The sequence below is a fragment of the Pristiophorus japonicus genome, chromosome 9 (assembly GCF_044704955.1).
Source record: "Pristiophorus japonicus isolate sPriJap1 chromosome 9, sPriJap1.hap1, whole genome shotgun sequence".
In the NCBI taxonomy this organism is placed as follows: domain Eukaryota; kingdom Metazoa; phylum Chordata; class Chondrichthyes; family Pristiophoridae; genus Pristiophorus; species Pristiophorus japonicus.
Genome location: NC_091985.1, coordinates 220185567 through 220203517, shown reverse-complemented (window position 1 = coordinate 220203517; position 17951 = coordinate 220185567). Strand labels below are relative to the sequence as shown.

At 47.0% G+C, this 17951-nt stretch overlaps 1 protein-coding gene across 7 annotated transcripts in view; it reads right to left on the bottom strand.

Annotated features, from left to right (window-relative positions):
* LOC139273721 (gastrula zinc finger protein XlCGF57.1-like) overlaps nt 1-17951 on the bottom strand; it is a 75879-nt gene that overhangs the window by 17420 nt on the left and 40508 nt on the right. For 5 of the 7 annotated variants that reach the window (XR_011595323.1, XM_070890761.1, XM_070890765.1 and 2 more), the window contains one exon: nt 2025-2212. The gene's annotated coding sequence lies outside the window, so the exon portion shown is untranslated. Of the gene's footprint in view, nt 1-2024; nt 2213-4621; nt 4768-16995; nt 17377-17951 lie in introns of those variants that run through there. The other 2 variants (XM_070890762.1, XM_070890763.1) reach the window with 2 other exon arrangements.

Genomic DNA, 17951 nt, shown 5'->3' with positions numbered 1-17951 from the left:
ATGTGGAATCTATATGGGTAGAGCTGCAGAACACCAAAGGGCAAAAAACATTAGTGGGAGTTGTGTACAGACCTCCAAACAGTAGTAGTGATGTTGGGGAGGGCATCAAACAGGAAATTAGGGGTGCGTGCAATAAAGGTGCAGCAGTTATCATGGGTGACTTTAACATGCATATCGATTGGGCTAACCAAACTGGAAGCAATACGATGGAGGAGGATTTCCTGGAGTGCGTAAGGGATGGTTTTCTAGACCAATATGTCGAGGAACCAACTGGGGGGGGGTGGGGAGGCCACCTTAGGCTGGGTGTTGTGTAATGAGAGAGGATTAATTAGCAATCTCGTTGTGCGAGGCCCTTTGTGGATAAATGTGAGGTTATCCACTTTGGTGGTAAAAACAGAGAGACAGACTATTATCTGAATGGTGACAGATTAGGAAAAGGGGAGGTGCAACTAGACCTGTTTATTTCATCTAATATTTCAAATTCATCGTTATTATTCATTCATGGGATGTGGGTGTCACTGGCAACGCTGTAACCAGGAATGTTGAGCTGTCATTCCTGTAGTTCTTTTAGCCATGTCTCACTAATAGCTACAATATCATACTCACACATGTCCATCAGTGCCCTCATCTCATCTGCCATCATTCCCTAGACTCCTTGCACTGGCATTGAAGTGTTTCTGAAGAGGGCTGTCTTATGATTAGAGAGTGTGTAGAATGGGCCTATACACTTTAGAGTTTAGAAGAATGAGGGGCGATCTCACTGAAACATACTGGCACTGGCATTTAGCACTGCCAAACTCCCTTGTTGTCTATTTTCTAGCCTTTGTTTCTTCTGCCTTCCAAACATTAGCAAAATCCCCGGTGAGGATATCAGTCCCGGTCCTGTTGAGGGGCAACCCGCCCGGCACGTACAGGTCCCATCTCCTCCAGAAATGGTCCCAAAGTCTCAGGAATCTAAAGACTTCCCTCCTGCACTATCTCTCCAGCTGTGCATTCATCTGTTCTATCTTCCTATTTCTGTACTCACTAGTACGTGGCACCAGGAGTAATCAAGAGATTATGACCTTTGAGGTCGTGCTTTTAATCGCTTTCGTAGCTCCCTAAAATCTGCCTGCAGCTGAGCAACCCGTGGTACTGTGGACTTGGCGCTGGTTGTACTCCCCAGTGCAAACATCGGGCTCACCAGTATCCGGAACTGAAAACCGGTTAGTGAGTCAGGGGACTCCTGCCCCACCTGCCTGGTCCTCCTTGTCTGTCTGGCGGTCACCCATTCCCTCCTATACCTGCACTCACTTAAGCTGCAGGGTGAACACCCCCCGAAACATGCTATCAACAAAGTTCTCAGCCTCACGGACGCACTGTGGTGAGGGTTTTTGCTTCTACCACCCTTTCAGGCAGTGAGTTCCAGACCCCCACCACCTTCTGGGTGAAGAAATTTCCCCTCAAATCGCTTCTAAACCTCCCCCCCAATTACTTTAACCCTATACACCCTCGTTGTTGACCCCTGTGCTGAGGGAAACAGGTCCTTCCTATCCGCTCTATCTAGGCCCCTCATAATTTTATAGACCTCATTAAGTTCTCCCCATATACTCCTCTGTTTCAAAGAAAACAAACCCAGCCTATTAAGCAGGTTGGTGGGCAGGAGGAGGTTGCAGAGATAGGGAGGGGCGAGACCCTGGAGAGATTTGAACAAGAGGATGACAATTTTAAAGGCTGGTGCCACCAGCCATCTCGCCCAGCACAGAATGTGACTCACTGCCAACAGGAAGGATGTTACCTTAACTACTACAAATGCATAATGAGAAGAAATCAATCACTGTACATTTAACTAACAGCAAAGTGGAAAGAGGGAATTGAATGACCTTTAAACACCTAGTCCACTTGGCACTGAAGTACCTGAAACTCATAATAGGAACTCGAGGGACCCAAAATACTGACAAATGTTAAACTGTTTTGTTGAGAAAAGAAATTGCGATCTAACTTTTAAAAGATAAATAGTTTAACAGGGGTTCACACTGACTCACCTGACTGGCTGACTCAGGATCCAACCCTCAAGCACCGCGATTGGTTGCAGAACATTCTGCTCCCTGGGCCCTCCGGCCTCTGAGCTCTCTTCCTGTTGGTTCCCAGGGCAATTAATCACCACTCGCCAACATCATGCTGCCAGATTGAGTTAAGTGCTCAGAGGAAGAAATAAAATGAGGCCGTGAATCTGAGAAATAAAATTGGAGAAGCATGATTAAATGAACGAGGAGAGGCAAAATAAACTAAAGAGTACAATCCAAAAGGAGGTGCATGAACAGTGAGATTTGCGGGTATATGTGCACAAATCTCTGAAGGTGACAGGAGTGGTTGAGAAATCAGTTAATAAAGCTTACGGAATCCTGGGCATCATGGAGTACAAAAGCAAGGCGGTTATGATGAACCTTTATAAAACACTGGTTCAGCCTCAACTGGGGTATTGTGTCCAATTCTGGGCATCGCACATTAGGATGTTAAGGCCTTAGAGGGTGCGGAAAAGATTTACAAGAATGATTCACGAGATGAGGGATTTCAGTTACATGGGTAGACTAAAGAAACTGGAGTTGTTCTCCTTGGAGCAGAAAAGGTTAAGAGGTGATTAGATTGAGGTATTCAAAATCATGAGGGGTCTGGACAGGGTAGAGAGAGAAACTGAGGAGACAGCAGAGAGCAAAATTCACCAGAACCCCTCCCTCCCTGTGTTTGGGCTCATTCGAAAGGAAATTTAAGTTGGGACTATCTGTCAAAAAGTTTGGAATTCTAAAGTGCTTATGGAAGAAACTACGAACTTTAATAGAATTATGAACTTTTACAAGACAAATTCAAGCCTGTGGGCAGACCTAGGGAACTAAAGAAGCCCACTTGATTATTGGGACTGTCTGGGTGTGAGGACTGGGTTAACCTGTCTGGATGAATGAGTATTTGGAAATCTTCCTCCACAAGAGACATTACCATCACAGTATCACCCAGAGATAGCTCCCCATCAACATGGGTCTGGACAAACCATTTTCAGCAGAAACATCACAAAGAGGCCCAATCCAGCCTGTATGCGAAAGACTAAGCACAAAAGGACATTGCAATTACCAAATTAATATTTCCATCAGGAAACAGTTTTTCGAAGATCAACCCACCCAAGACATATCAACTTTAACAAGCCCGACAAAATATTACAAAGAAGAACCAAGCCCGCCAAAATTATACAAAGGATTGTGAAGAGATTTGGTGGCAAGATTAGAACACTGAAATCGTATAACTGGCCACTGTTTCCAACAGAGGTTGGTGGGGAGAGGGGTGTTCGCTACTACCTCATCAAGACAAGAAGCAAAACCAACGTGACAGTTGTAAAACTAACTTCTCCAGCCTCGAAGGCTTGAAGTCCTGAAGGAAGGAAGAACATCACCATCTACCATTAACTATCAAAAGGATTGGTAAGCATAAGTCCCTGCCCTGGAGTCTAACCTAGCTAGAATTAGGTATTGGGAGGTGGGAGGTATAATTTTACTGCAGCCCCCTTTGAATGTGTAGTGTAAGGTACTTTATTAGAGTGATTATAAGTTTGACCTTGTACCTTTCCTTGTATTGTTCTTTGTTAGAGTAATTGTAAGTTTGGCTGTGTATTTTCTTACTAGAGTAATAAGCCTGTATTACCTGGACTGTAATAAAACCAAAATTCTTTGCATCAAACCAGTGTCCCCTGCACTTTTGTCACACCCCCAAATAAATCCAGAGTACAGAACCCAAGAGAGGGGGAGCGATTCGAAACTGCTCAAGTTGGTCAGAAGGGAACCTGACCCCCTCATAGAGACCACAACACACCCCAAACACCGCCGCCTCCCACCCTTAGTGGCAAATGAACCAAAGGCGATGCAAGAAAAAACTTTTGTATGCAGAGAGTGGTTAGGATCTGGAATGCACGGCCTGAAAGGGTGGTGGAGGCAGACTCAATCACAACTTCCAAAAGGGAATTGGATAAGTATCTGAAAGAAAAACATTTGCAAAGATCGGGGGAAAGGGTGAGAGTGTGGGACGAGCTGGGAGCCGGCACGGGCTCGACGGGCTAAATGGGCTTCTTCCATTCTCTGATTGTGTGAGCAGAACCTGTTTAAAGGGGCAGGGTCACTGTGCCTGTTTAAAGGGGCTGGGGCTTCTCTTCTAAGGCAGTCCCTCAGAGTCGAGGATGACTTGCTTCCACATTCTCAGGTGACTGAAGAATCCAATGCGGGACTTACAGTCCCTGTCACAGGTGGGAACAGATGGTGGTTAAAGGAACGGGTCTCACTGTCGACTCTTGGCTTCAGCTTGCTCCCGGCGTAGAGACTCGAGGTGCTCAGCGTCTTCCCGGATGCTTTTCCTCCACTTAGGGCGGTCTTGGGCCAGGGATTCCCAAGTGTCGGTGGGGGATGTTGCACTTGTTCTGTGTCGGCACACATTCAGAGACTGAACTCCAAGTCATAGTCAACATCTTCACTGAGGCCTACGAAAGCATAGGCCTGACACGAAACATCCGTAAGACAAAGGTCCTCCACCAACGTGACCCCACCACACAGCACTGCCCCCCCCCCGCCCCCCCCAGTCAACATGGACCACTTACTTTCCATACCTCGGGAGCCTATTAGAAGCAAGGGCAGACACCGACAATGTGATTCAACACCGCCTTCAGTGTGCCAGCGCAGCCTTCGAGCGCCTGAGGAAAAGAGTGTTCGAAGATCATGCCCTCAAATCTGTCATCAAGATCATGATCTACAGGGCCATAGTGATACCTGCCCTCCTGTATGGCTGAGAAGTGGACCGTATTCAGTAGACATCTCAAACCGCTGGAGAATTACCACCAACGATGTCTCCGCAAGATCCTACAAATTCCCTGGAAGGACAGACACACCAACGTTAGCGTCCTCGATCAGGCCAACATCCCCAGCATCGAAGCACTGACCACACTCGACCAGCTCTGCTGCGTGGGCCACATCGTTCACATGCCTGGCACAAGACTCCCAAAGCAAGCGCTCTACTCAGAACTCCTACATGGAAAGCGAGCCTCAGGTGGGCAGAGGAAGCATTTCAGTAACACCCTCAAAGCCTCCGTGATAAAATGGAACATCCCCACCAACACCTGGGAGTCTCTGGCCAAAGACCATCCTAAGTGGAGGAAGTGCATCCGGGAGGGTGCTGAGCACCTCGAGTCTCGTCGCCTAGAGCATGCAGAAAACAAACTCGGGCAACGGAAAGAACGTGCGGCAAACCAGTCCCACCCACCCATTCCTTCAACGACTGTCTGTCCCACCTGTGACAGAGACTGTAATACCCATATTAGACTGTTCAGTCATCTAAGAACTCACTTTTAGAGTGGAAGCAAATCTTTCTCGATTTCGAGAGACTGCCTATGATGATGATGCACTTGATGAGGCTTTGAGGGTGTCACTGCCTGTTTTTAAAGAGGCGGTGTCCCTGGGACGGTTTAAAGGGGCAGTGTCTCTGAGACTCACAAAGGTGCAGTGTCCCTGTGCCTGTTTAAATGGGCAGTGGCTCTGTACATGTTTAAAGGGGAAGTGTATCTGCGTTTGTTTAAATTTGCAGTGAATCTGTGCCTGTTTAAAGGGAGAGGGGGTGAAATTTTGCTACTTTGTATCTCCCATTAACATTCCCAGCTGGTGAAATGGGATGCAAATGAGTTTGCGACTGGGCGCAGTGAGAACAGCGCTTTCCGCTAAATTTGCCGGGAGTTTTGCAGCGACGGTAAGACGTTGCACCCCGCTCTGCTGTGCTCAGTGAGGCTGACGTCATCACCATGCACAGTGCCCCGGAACAAAAATTGTCCCTCGCCCCCTGGTCCTGCGCCTGGCACTGATGATGATAGCAGTCGGGCTTCAGTCGGATGTCGGCTGGTGGAGCGCTACTTACAGGCCCCAGCATCTGGTTTACTTTTAGTTGGCCAATAATGCTTCTTTCTTAGTTTCACATAGTCTCTGTGCCTGTTTAAAGGGAGAGAGTCTCTGTGTCCATTTAAAGGGACAGTTTCTTTGGATTCTCTTATTACTTCAAACCGGTATGCCCCGCTTTGTGATTTGGAGAACACGACAGGCAGTGAGGTCAGCACCAGTGATACCAAACCTCAATCCTTATATCAGCATCTTGGAAAAGGTAAGAGGAAGGCTGAAAAGTCCAAGAGGACGTTGTTTGAACAGCCAGAGCAAGAGCAAGAGGCAATGGGCAATCCTCATTGGGGACTCCACCATCAGGCACACAGGCAGCAGCCTATGTAGAGGTAAGGCTCTGTCAAGAGCAGTCTTCTGTTTTCCAGAGACCAAGGTAACTGATCTCCAGCATTGTGTGGAAGAACTAATGAAAGGGGAATGTCAAGATATTTAGTAGGTTTACATATTGGAACTAATGGTATCATGGATAGAAGTCCATTTGTGATACAGGATTCCTACAAAAGCCTCATAAATGTCCTTCAGCAAAGGGATGCAAGGTTAGTAGTCTCCGGGCTGAGGGGGGAAAGGGGTACTGAGGTGAATGATCAGCCATGATCTTATTGAATGGTGGTGCAGGCTCGAAGGGCCGAATGGCCTACTCCTGCACTTATTTTCTATGTTTCTACGTTACCAGTCATGTCCCGATCGATGGAGAGAAATAGCCAAAACCTTGGGATTCAACATCTGGCTTCAGGACCTCTGCAAAAAGAAGCAGCTTCACTTCATCAATAATTGGGAGGTTTTCGCTGGACAAGGTAAGTTGTTTAGGAGAGACAACCTCCATCTTAACTTCTTGGGAGCTAAAAGGTTGGCAGAGGGTGCTGAATTATCCCAGAGTTCAGCAAGGGGATAGTGTAGATAAGTTCAAAGTTAGCCTTATTGCACGTGATAATTACATAGAAGCAAAGCATGAAGTTAAACCAGTTAGGAAGCAAACAAGAATTAATAACTAAGAAATAGATGGGAGACTTTTAAATTGCCTTTATGTAAATGCAAGGAGTGTTGGAAGCAAATTGTTAGAATTGTAATCCTGTGCTGTGTTGGAGAATTTAGACGTATTGTGTATTTCTGAGACATGACTAGATGACAATGATGGCAGACATTCACCTAAAGGTCTACAATGGTTTGAGAAAGGATAGTGTAGGTCAAAGGGGAGCTGGGGTTGCTATTTCAATCAGTGAGAATCGAACAGTTAGAGAGACTTGATATTGCCTCATTAGGCATAGCTGAAGCGATCTGGGTTCAAGTGGACCAAGCTGACGGGCAGGGATTAATTATCGGTAATTGCCTTTATTTTTAATTGCTCACTGCACTCTGGAATGGTTCCTACAGATTGGAAGGAGACTAATGTAGTCCCCATTTTTAAAAAAGGAGACAATGCAGACCCGGGTAGCTATAGGTCCATCAGTTTGACATCAGTAATAGGTAAAACTCCGGACCCCATGAAGTCTCATGGCTTCAGGTCAAGCATGGATAAGGAAATATCCTGCTGATTACCACCTACCGCCCTCCCTCAGCTGATGAATCAGTACTCCTCCATGTTGAACACCATGTGGAAGAGGCACTGAGAGCAGCAAGGACACAGAATGTACTCTGGGTGGGGGACTTCAATGTCCATCATCGAGTGGCTCGGTAGCACCACTGCTGACCGAGTCCTGAAGGACATAACTGCTCGACTGGGCCTGCAGCAGATGGTGAGAACCAACTCGAGAGGAAAAACCTACTTGATGTTGTCCTTACCAATCTACTTGTTGCAGATGCATCTGTCCATGACAGCACTGGTAGCAGCGACCACTGCAGAGTCATTGTGGAGATGAAGTCCCGTCTAGATACGGAGGACACCCTCCATTGTGTTGTGTGGCACTACCACCGTGCTAAATGGGATAGATGCAAAACATATCTAGCAGTTCAAAACTGGGCATCCATGAGGCGCTGTGGGCCATCAGCAGCAGCAGAATTGTATTCCATCACAATCTGTAACCTCAAGGCCCAGCATATCCCTCACTCTACCATTACTATCAAGCCTGGGGACCAACCCTGGTTCAATGAAGAGTGTAGAAGAGCATGCCAGGAACAGTACCAGGCACACCTGAAAATAAGGTGCCAACCTGGGGAAGCTGCAACACAGGACTACATGCATGCTAAAAAGCAGAAGCAGCATACTATAGACAAGGCTAAGCAATCCCACAACCATCGGATCAGATAAAAGCTCTAGTCCTGCCACATCCAGTCGTGAATGGTGGTGGTCCATTAAACAGTTAACGGGAGGAGGAGGCTCCATGAATATCCCCATCCTCAATGATGGCGGAGCCTAGCAAATAAGTGCAAAAGAAAAAAGGCTGAAGTGTTTACAACCATCTTCAGCCAGAAGTGTCAAGTGATCCATATCGGCTTCCTCCTGAGGTCCCCACCATCACAGAAGCCAGTCTTCAGCCAATTCGATTCACCACGATATCAAGAAACGGCTGAATGCACTGATACAGCAAAGGTTATGGGCCCCGACAACATCCCGGCTGTTGTGTTGAGGACGTGCTCCAGAACGAGCTGCAACTCTAGCCAAGCTGTTCCAGTACAGCTACAACACTGGCATTTACCCAACATATAGAAAACTGCTCAGGTATGTCTGGTCCACAAAAAGGACAAATCCAATCCAGCCAATTACCGCCCCATCAGTCTACTCTCAATCATCAGCAAAGTGATGGAAGGTGTCAACAGTTTTATCAAGCAGCACTTACTCAGCAACAACCTGCTCACTGATACCCAGTTTGGGTTCTGCCAAGACCACTCAGTTCCAGACCTCATTACAGCCTTGGTCCAAACATGGACAAAAGAGCTGAATTCCAAAGGTGAGGTGAGAGTGACTGCCCTCGACATCAAGGCATTTGACCGAGTGTGGCATCAAGGAGCCCTAGTAAAACTGAAGTCAATGGGAATCAGGGGAAACATTTTCCACTGGCTGGAGTCATACCTAGTACGAAGGAAGATGGTTGTGGTGGTTGGAGGTCAATCATCACAGCCCCAGGACATCGCTGCAGGAGTTCCTCAGGGCAGTGTCCTAGGCCCAACCATCATCAGTTGTTTCATCAATGACCTTCCTTCCATCATAAGGTCAGAAGTGGGGATGTTTGCTGATGACTGCAGAGTGTTCAGTTCCATTCGCAACTCCTCAGATAATGGAGCAGTCCATGCCTGCTTACAGCAAGACCTGGACAACATTCAGGCTTGGGCTGATATGTGGCAAATAAAATTTGTGCCACACAAGTGCCAGGCAATGACTATCTCCAACAAGCGAGAGTCTAACCACCGCCCCTTAACATTCAATGGCATTACCCTCGCCGAATCCTCTACCATTAACATCCTGGGGGTCACCATTGACCAGAAACTTAACTGGATCAGCCACATAAATACTGTGACAACAAGAGCAGGTCAGAGGCTGGGTATTCTGCAGTGAGTGTCTCACCTCCTGACTCCCCAAAGCCTCTCCATCATCTACAAGGCATAAGTCAGGAGTGTGATGGAATTCTCTCCACTTGCCTGGATGAATGAAGCTCAACACCATCCAGGACAAAGCAGCCCGCTTGATTGACACCCCATCCACCACTTTAAACATCCACTCCCTCCACCACCGGCGCAACGTGGCTGCAGTGTGTACCATCTACAAGATACACTGCAGCAACTCGCCAAGGCTTCTTCAGCAGCACCGCCCAAACCCGCGAACTCTACCACCTAGAAGGACAAGGGCAGCAAGCACGTGGGAACACCACCACCTCCACGTTCCCCTCCAAGTCATACACCATCCTGATTTGGAAGTATATTGCCATTCCTTGATTGTCGCTGGGTCAAATTCCTGGAACTCCCTCCCTAACAGCACTGTGGGAGTACCTTCACCACACGGACTGCAGCGGTTCATGAAGGTGGCTTACCACCATCTTCTCAAGGGCAATTAGTGATGGGCAATAAATGCTGGCCTTGCCAGTGACACCCACATCCCATGCTCGAATAAAAAACTCGCAGCCCAGCAATGTGTTCAGCACAGAATGATCCCACACAAATCTATTCCCCACTAACACTTTCCACATTCATTCACTAGAAACAGCCCAGTGCCCGTGAGTAACTGCAGCTCTGTGTCTGACTTCAGTTAAACACACAACTCAAAACATTGTAAAGAGAAAACAAACCTCATTATAGTTCAACAGTCTATTCATGAGCAGTGAACCCTTCACCCCAACTCCTCATTCACCCCTACTCTCCAACCACCCCTCACCCCAACTCCTCATTCACTCCTACTCTCCAACCCCCTCACCCCAACTCCTCTCTCGTCTTCCATTGACATGAATGGATCGTATACTGACAATTGATATCTGTCAGAATTTGAAAGATATTTACAAATGCATCGAGGGGCTTTTAGAGTTTGGATCTTTCTTTATTCTGTCCACTCGAGGAGTTAGATAAACAATTTTCTCCTGTGAATAAAAAGCTGGAGTATTGGGCCATGATGTGTTTACTTGTTCATCTTATTGTCTCTAAATATTTAATCTTGTGGTTTCAGACACAAGATAATCAAGCTCATAATAGATTGTCTTTTACTGATGTTATTAACAGCACTGCAAAATACAGACAGTATAGTTACCTGATCCGGAGAACGGGGATAATACAGTGAATTCAGAGCTCTCTGCTCCCCAGGTCTGTTCTAACAAGCTGCGGCTACACTGGTGATATTTATGTTTACTACATTCATGATCTGACCCTGCTCAAACCATAACCAGGATATCTGTGCATTGTTCTGACTGTGACCACATGGCTGTGTCTCTATCACACACAGACACCGTTTCCTTGTTTTACATCTCCATACACAGACCGTCTCTTTACACATTACACATCACCCAGTCCAGGATGGCCAGCTCTCTAGTTGGCTCTTGATATATTGGTCTAGAAAACCATCCCTTATACACTCCAGGGAATCCTCCTCCACCATATTGCTACCAGTTTGGTTAGCCCAATCTATATGTAGATTAAAGTCACCCATGATAACTGCTGTACCTTTATTGCACACATCCCTAATTTCCTGTTTGATGCCATCCCCAACCTCACTATTACGTTTGGTGGTCCATACACAACTCCCACTAGCGTTTTCTGCCCTTTGGTGTTCCACAGCTCTACCCATTATAGATTCCAAATCATCCAAGCTAATGTCCTTCCTTACTCTATTGCATTAATCTACTCTTTAACCAGCAACTCTACCCCATGAGATTCGGCGGCAGTTGGTGAGGTGCGAGTCCGGGGTCGGAGGTCTATAAGAGGCCCAGCGGCAGCGAGAGGCGGTGGCAGTTGGTGAGGCGCGAGTCCGGGGTCGGAGGTCTATAAGAGGCCCAGCGCCAGCGAGAGGCGGTGGCAGTTGGTGAGGCGCGAGTCCGGGGTCGGAGGCCTATAAGAGGCCCAGCGGCAGCGAGAGGCGTACTTGTGCAGCTACAGGGAGAAGGCAAAAAAGAAGTAGAAAGAAACAGAAAGGTGATGTCACAGCCAAGGGGGTAAATGATTGGCTGGTGATTGGTGAGTAGTTTTTCTTTCTTCTCTTCTATAACAGTAAGTAAACTTTAGCATTGTTGTTGCCTATCTAAGGGTTAAATCATGACAGGACAGCTTGGTCGTGTGTTATGCTCCTCCTGTAACATGTGGGAACTCAGGGACGACTCCAGTGTTCCTGACGACAACGTGTGTGGGAAGTGTGTCCGCCTCCAGCTCCTGACGGACCGCATTGCGGAGTTGGAGCCGAGGGTGGATTCACTCTGGAGCATCCACGATGCTAAGAATGACGTGAGTAGCACGTGTAGCGAGTTGGCCTTACCGCAGGTGAAGGGTCCACAGCCAGATAGGGAATGGAAGACCAGCAGGAAGAACAGTGCAAGGAAGGTAGTGCAGGGGTCCCCTGTGGTCAACTCCCTGCAAAACAGATACACTGCTTTGAGTACTGTTGAGGGGGATGACTCATCAGGGGAGGGCAGCAGCAGCCAAATTCATGGCACCGTGGCTGGCTCTGTTGAACAGGAGGGGAGGAAGAAGAGTGGGAGAGCGATAGTGATAGGGGATTCAATTGTAAGGGGAATAGATAGGCGTTTCTGCGGCCGCAACCGAGACTCCAGGATGGTATGTTGCCTCCCTGGTGCGAGGGTCAAGGATGTCTCTGAGCGGGTGCAGGACATTGTAAAAAAGGAGGGAGAACAGCCAGTTGTCATGGTGCACATTGGTACCAACGACATAGGTAAAAAAAAAGGGATGAGGTCCTACGAAACGAATTTAAGGAGCTAGGAGCTAAATTAAAAAGTAGGACCTCAAAAGTAGTAATCTCGGGATTGCTACCAGTGCCACGTGCTAGTCAGAGTAGGAATCGCAGGATAGCGCAGATGAATACATGGCTTGAGCAGTGGTGCAGCAGGGAGGGATTCAAATTCCTGGGGCATTGGAACCGGTTCTGGGGGAGGTGGGACCAGTACAAACCGGACGGTCTGCGCCTGGGCAGGACCGGAACCAATGTCCTAGGGGGAGTGTTTGCTAGTGCTGTTGGGGAGGAGTTAAACTAATATGGCAGGGGGATGGGAATCAATGCAGGGAGACAGAGGGAAACAAAAAGGAGACAAAAGCAAAAGACAGAAAGGAGAAGAGGAAAAGTGGAGGGCAGAGAAACCCAAGACAAAAAACAAAAAGGGCCACTGTACAGCAAAATTCTAAAAGGAAAAAGGGTGTTAAAAAAACAAGCCTGAAGGCTTTGTGTCTTAATGCAAGGAGTATCCGTAATAAGGTGGATGAATTAACTGTGCAAATAGATGTTAACAAATATGATGTGATTGGGATTACGGAGACTTGGCTCCAGGATGATCAGGGCTGGGAACTCAACATCCAGGGGTATTCAACATTCAGGAAGGGTAGAATAAAAGGAAAAGGAGGTGGGGTAGCATTGCTGGTTAAAGAAGAGATTAATGCAATAGTTAGAATGGACATTAGCTTGGATGATGTGGAATCTATATGGGTAGAACTGCAGAACACCAAAGGGAAAAAAACGTTAGTGGGAGTTGTGTACAGACCTCCAAACAGTAGTAGTAATGTTGGGGAGGGCATCAAACAGGAAATTAGGGGTGCATGCAATAAGGGTGCAGCAGTTATAATGGGTGACTTTAATATGCACATAGATTGGGCTAACCAAACTGGAAGCAATACGGTGGAGGAGGATTTCCTGGAGTGCATAAGGGATGGTTTTCTAGACCAATATGTCGAGGAACCAACTAGAGGGGAGGCCATCTTAGACTGGGTGTTGTGTAATGAGAGATGATTAATTAGCAATCTCATTGTGCGAGGCTCCTTGGGGAAGAGTGACCATAATATGGTGGAATTCTGCATTAGGATGGAGATTGAAACAGTTAATTCAGAGACCATGGTCCAGAACTTAAAGAAGGGTAACTTTGAAAGTATGAGGTGTGAATTAGCAAGGATTGATTGGCGAATGATACTTAAGGGGTTGACTGTGGATGGGCAATGGCAGACATTTAGAGACCTCATGGATGAACTACAACAATTGTACATTCCTGTCTGTCATAAAAATAAAAAAGGGAAGGTGGATCAACCGTGGCAATCAAGGGAAATCAGGGATAGTATTAAAGCCAAGGAAGTGGCATACAAATTGGCCAGAAATAGCAGTGAACCTGGAGACTGGGAGAAATTTAGCAGAGGAGGATAAAGGGTTTGATTAGGGCAGGGAAAATGGAGTACGAGAAGAAGCTTGCAGGGAACATTAAGACGGATTGCAAAAGTTTCTATTGATATGTAAAGAGAAAAAGGTTAGTAAAGAGAAAAAGGTCCCCTGCAGTCAGAATCAGGGGAAGTCATAACGGGGAACAAAGAAATGGCGGACCAATTGAACAAGTACTTTGGTTCGGTATTCACTAAGGAGGACACTAACAACCTTCCGGATACAAGAGGGGTCAGAGGGTCTAGTAAGGAGGAGGAACTGAGGGAAATCCTTCTTAGTCGGGAAATTGTGTTGGGGAAATTAATGAGATTGAAGGCCGATAAATCCCCAGGGCCTGATGGACTGCATCCCAGAGTACTTAAGGAGGTGGCCTTGGAAATAGCGGATGCATTGACAGTCATTTTCCAACATTCCATTGACTCTGGATCAGTTCCTATTGAGTGGAGGGTAGCCAATGTATCCCTACTTTTTAAAAAAGGGAGAGAGGAAACAGGGAATTATAGACCGGTAAGTCTGACATCGGTAGTGGGTAAGATGATGGAATCAATTATTAAGGATGTCATAGCAGCGCATTTGGAAAGAGGTGACATGATAGGTCCAAGTCAACATGGATTTGTGAAAGGGAAATCATGCTTGACAAATCTTCTAGAATTTTTTGAGGACAAGGGAGAACCAGTTGATGTGGTATATTTGGACTTTCAGAAGGCTTTCGACAAGGTCCCACACAAAAGATTAATGTGCAAAGTTAAAGCACATGGGATTGGGGGTAGTGTGCTGACATGGATTGAGAACTGGTTGTCAGACAGGAAGCAAAGAGTAGTAGTAAATGGGTACTTTTCAGAATGGCAGGCGGTGACTAGTGGGGTACCGCATGGTTCTGTGCTGGGACCCCAGCTGTTTACACTGTACATTAATGATTTAGACGAGGCGATTAAATGTAGGAGCTCCAAATTTGCGGATGACACTAAGTTAGGTGGCAGTGTGAGCTGCGAGGAGGATGCTATGAGGCTGCAGAGCGACTTGGATAGGTTAGGTGAGTGGGCAAATGCATGGCAGATGAAGTATAATGTGGATAAATGTGAGGTTATCCACTTTGGTGGTAAAAACAGAGAGACAGACTATTATCTGAATGGTGACAGATTAGGAAAAGGGGAGGTGCAACAAGATCTGGGTGTCATGGTACATCAGTCATTGAAGGTTGGCATGCAGGTACAGCAGGCGGTTAAGAAAGCAAATGGCATGTTGGCCTTCATAGCGAGGGGATTTGAGTACAGGGCATTGGTGAGGCCACACCTGGAGTATTGTATACAGTTTTGGTCTCCTAACCTGAGGAAGGACATTCTTGCTATTGAGGGAGTGCAGCGAAGGTTCACCAGACTGATTCCCAGGATGGCGGGACTGACCTATCAATAAAGACTGGATCAACTGGACTTGTATTCACTGGAGTTCAGAAGAATGATAGGGGACCTCATAGAAACGTTTAAAATTCTGATGGGTTTAGACAGGTTAGATGCAGGAAAAATGTTCCCAATGTTGGGGAAGTCCAGAACCAGGGGTCACAGTCTAAGGAGAAGGGGTAAACCATTTAGGATCGAGATGAGGAGGAACTTCTTCACCCAGAGAGTGGTGAACCTGTGGAATTCTCTACCACAGAAAGTTGTTGAGGCCAATTCACTAAATATATTCAAAAAAGAGTTCGATGTAGTCCTTACTACTAAGGGGATCAAGGGGTATGGTGAGAAAGCAGAAATGGGGTACTGAAGTTGCATGTTCAGCCATGAACTCATTGAATGGCGGTGCAGGCTAGAAGGGCATATTGGCCTACTCCTGTACCTATTTTCTATGTTTCTACCTCCTTTTCCTTTCTGTCCATCCTTCCTGAATATTGAATATCCCTGGTTGTTGAGTTCCCAGCCTTGGTCACCCTGGAGCCATGTCTCCGTAATCCCAATTACATCATATCCGTTAACAGCTATCTGTGCAATTAATTCATCTACCTTATTACAAATGCTCCTCGCATTGAGACACAGAGCCTTCAGACTTGTTTTTTTTTTTTTACACACTTTGTCCTTTTTAGAATTATGTTGTACTGTGACCCTTTTTGATTTTTGCCTTTGATTTCTCTGCCCTCCACTTTTCCTTATCTCCCTTCGACCTTTTGCTTCTGCCCTCATTTTACTTCCCTCTGTTTCCCTGCATAGATTCCCATCCTCCTGCCATATTAGTTTAAGCCCTCCCCAACAGCACTAGCAAACATCGGTTCCAGTCCTGCCCAGATGCAGACTGTCTGGTTTGTATTGGTCCCAGCTCCCTCAGAACCTGTTTCAGTGTCGCTGTCATAGGAATTTGAATCCCTCCCTCTTACACCATTCCTCAAGCCACATATTCATCTTAACTATCCTGCTATTTCTACTCTGACTAGCACGTGGTACTGGTAGCAATCCTGAGATTATTACCGTTGAGGTCCTACTTTTTGTTTTAACTCCTAGCTCCCTAAATTCAGCTTGTAGGACCTCATCCCGTTTTTTTTACCCATATCATTGGTACCTATATGCATCACGACAATTGGCTGTTCATCCTCCCCCTCCAGCATGCCCTGCAGTCGCTCCGAGACATCCTTGACTCTTGCACCAGGGAGGCAACATACCATCCTGGAGTCTCAATTGCGGCCGCAGAAACGACCATCTATTCCACTTACAATAGTATCCCCTACCACTATAGCTCTCCCACTCTTTTTCCTGCCCTCCTGTGCAGCAGAGCCACCCATGGTGCCATGAACTTGGCTGCTGCTGCCTTCCCGTGATGAGCCATCTCCCCCATCAGTATCCAAAGTGGTACTGTTTTGGAGGGAGATGACCACAGGGAACCCCTGTACTACCTTCCTACTGCTGCTCTGCCTGATGGTCACCCATTTCCTATCTGCCTTTGTAATCTTTACCTGTGATGTGACCAACTCACTAAACGTGCTATTCACGATATCCTCAGCATCGCAGATGCTCCAGAGTGAATCCATACGCAGCTCCAGTGCCACAATGCGGTCTGATAGGAGCTTCAGCTGGATACACATCCCGCACACATAGTCAGGGAACACTTCCAGTGTCCCTGATTTCCCAAATAGCACAGGAGGAGCATGACATGGGTCTGGGCTCTCCTGCCATGCCTTAATCCTTAAATTAACTTAATTTGGCAACAATGCCAAAGGTTACCTACTTTTAAGAAAAGAAAGAGATAAATTACCCACCAATCCACCAGCCAATCACTTACGCGCTTGGCTGTGATGTCACACTTCGATTTCTTTTTACTTCTTTTATTACTTTCTGCCCCTGCTGCAGCTGGCCGCTGCTCCAAGCTGCCGCTGCCCTTTGTGCTCCCGCGCCCGCTCAGGTCTCGCGATGCTGGCTTCCTTCCGACGTACCAATGTCAGTCTTCTCCATCAAGCCAACATCCCCAGCATTGAAGCAATGACCACACTCGACCAGCTCCTTTGGGCAGACCACATTGTTCGCATGCCTGACACAACACTTCCAAAGCAAGCGCTCTACTCGGAACTCCGACACAGCAAGCGAGCCCCAGGTGGGCAGATGAAATGTTTCAAGGACACCCTCAAAGTCTCCCTGATAAAGTGCAACATCCCCACCGACACCTGGGAGTCCCTGGCCAAAGACCACCCTAAGTGAGTGGCGGTGTGAGCTGTGGGGTGGATGCTAAGAAGCTGCAGAGTGACTTGGACAGGTTAGGTGAGTGGGCAAATGCATGGCAGATACAGTATAATGTGGATAAATGTGAGGTTATCCACTTTGCTGGCAAAAACACAAAGGCAGAATATTACCTGAATGGCGGTAGATTAGGAAAGGGGGAGGTACGAGACCTGGGTGACATGGTACATCAGTCATTGAAATTTGGCATGCAAGTACAGCAGGCGGTGAAGAAGGCAAATGGCATGGTGGCCTTTATAGCTACAGAATTTGTGTATAGGAACAAGGAGGTCCTCCTGCAGTTGTACAGGGCCTTGGTGAGGCCTCAACTGGAATATTGTGTCCAGTTTTGGTCTCCTAATCTGAGGAAGGACGTTCTTGCTATTCAGGGAGTGCAGCGAATGTTCATCAGACTGATTCCCGGGATGACAGGACTGACATATGAGGAGAGACTGGATCGACTGGGCCTGTATTCACTGGAGTGTAGAAGGATGAGAGGGGATCTCATAGAAACAGGTAAAATTC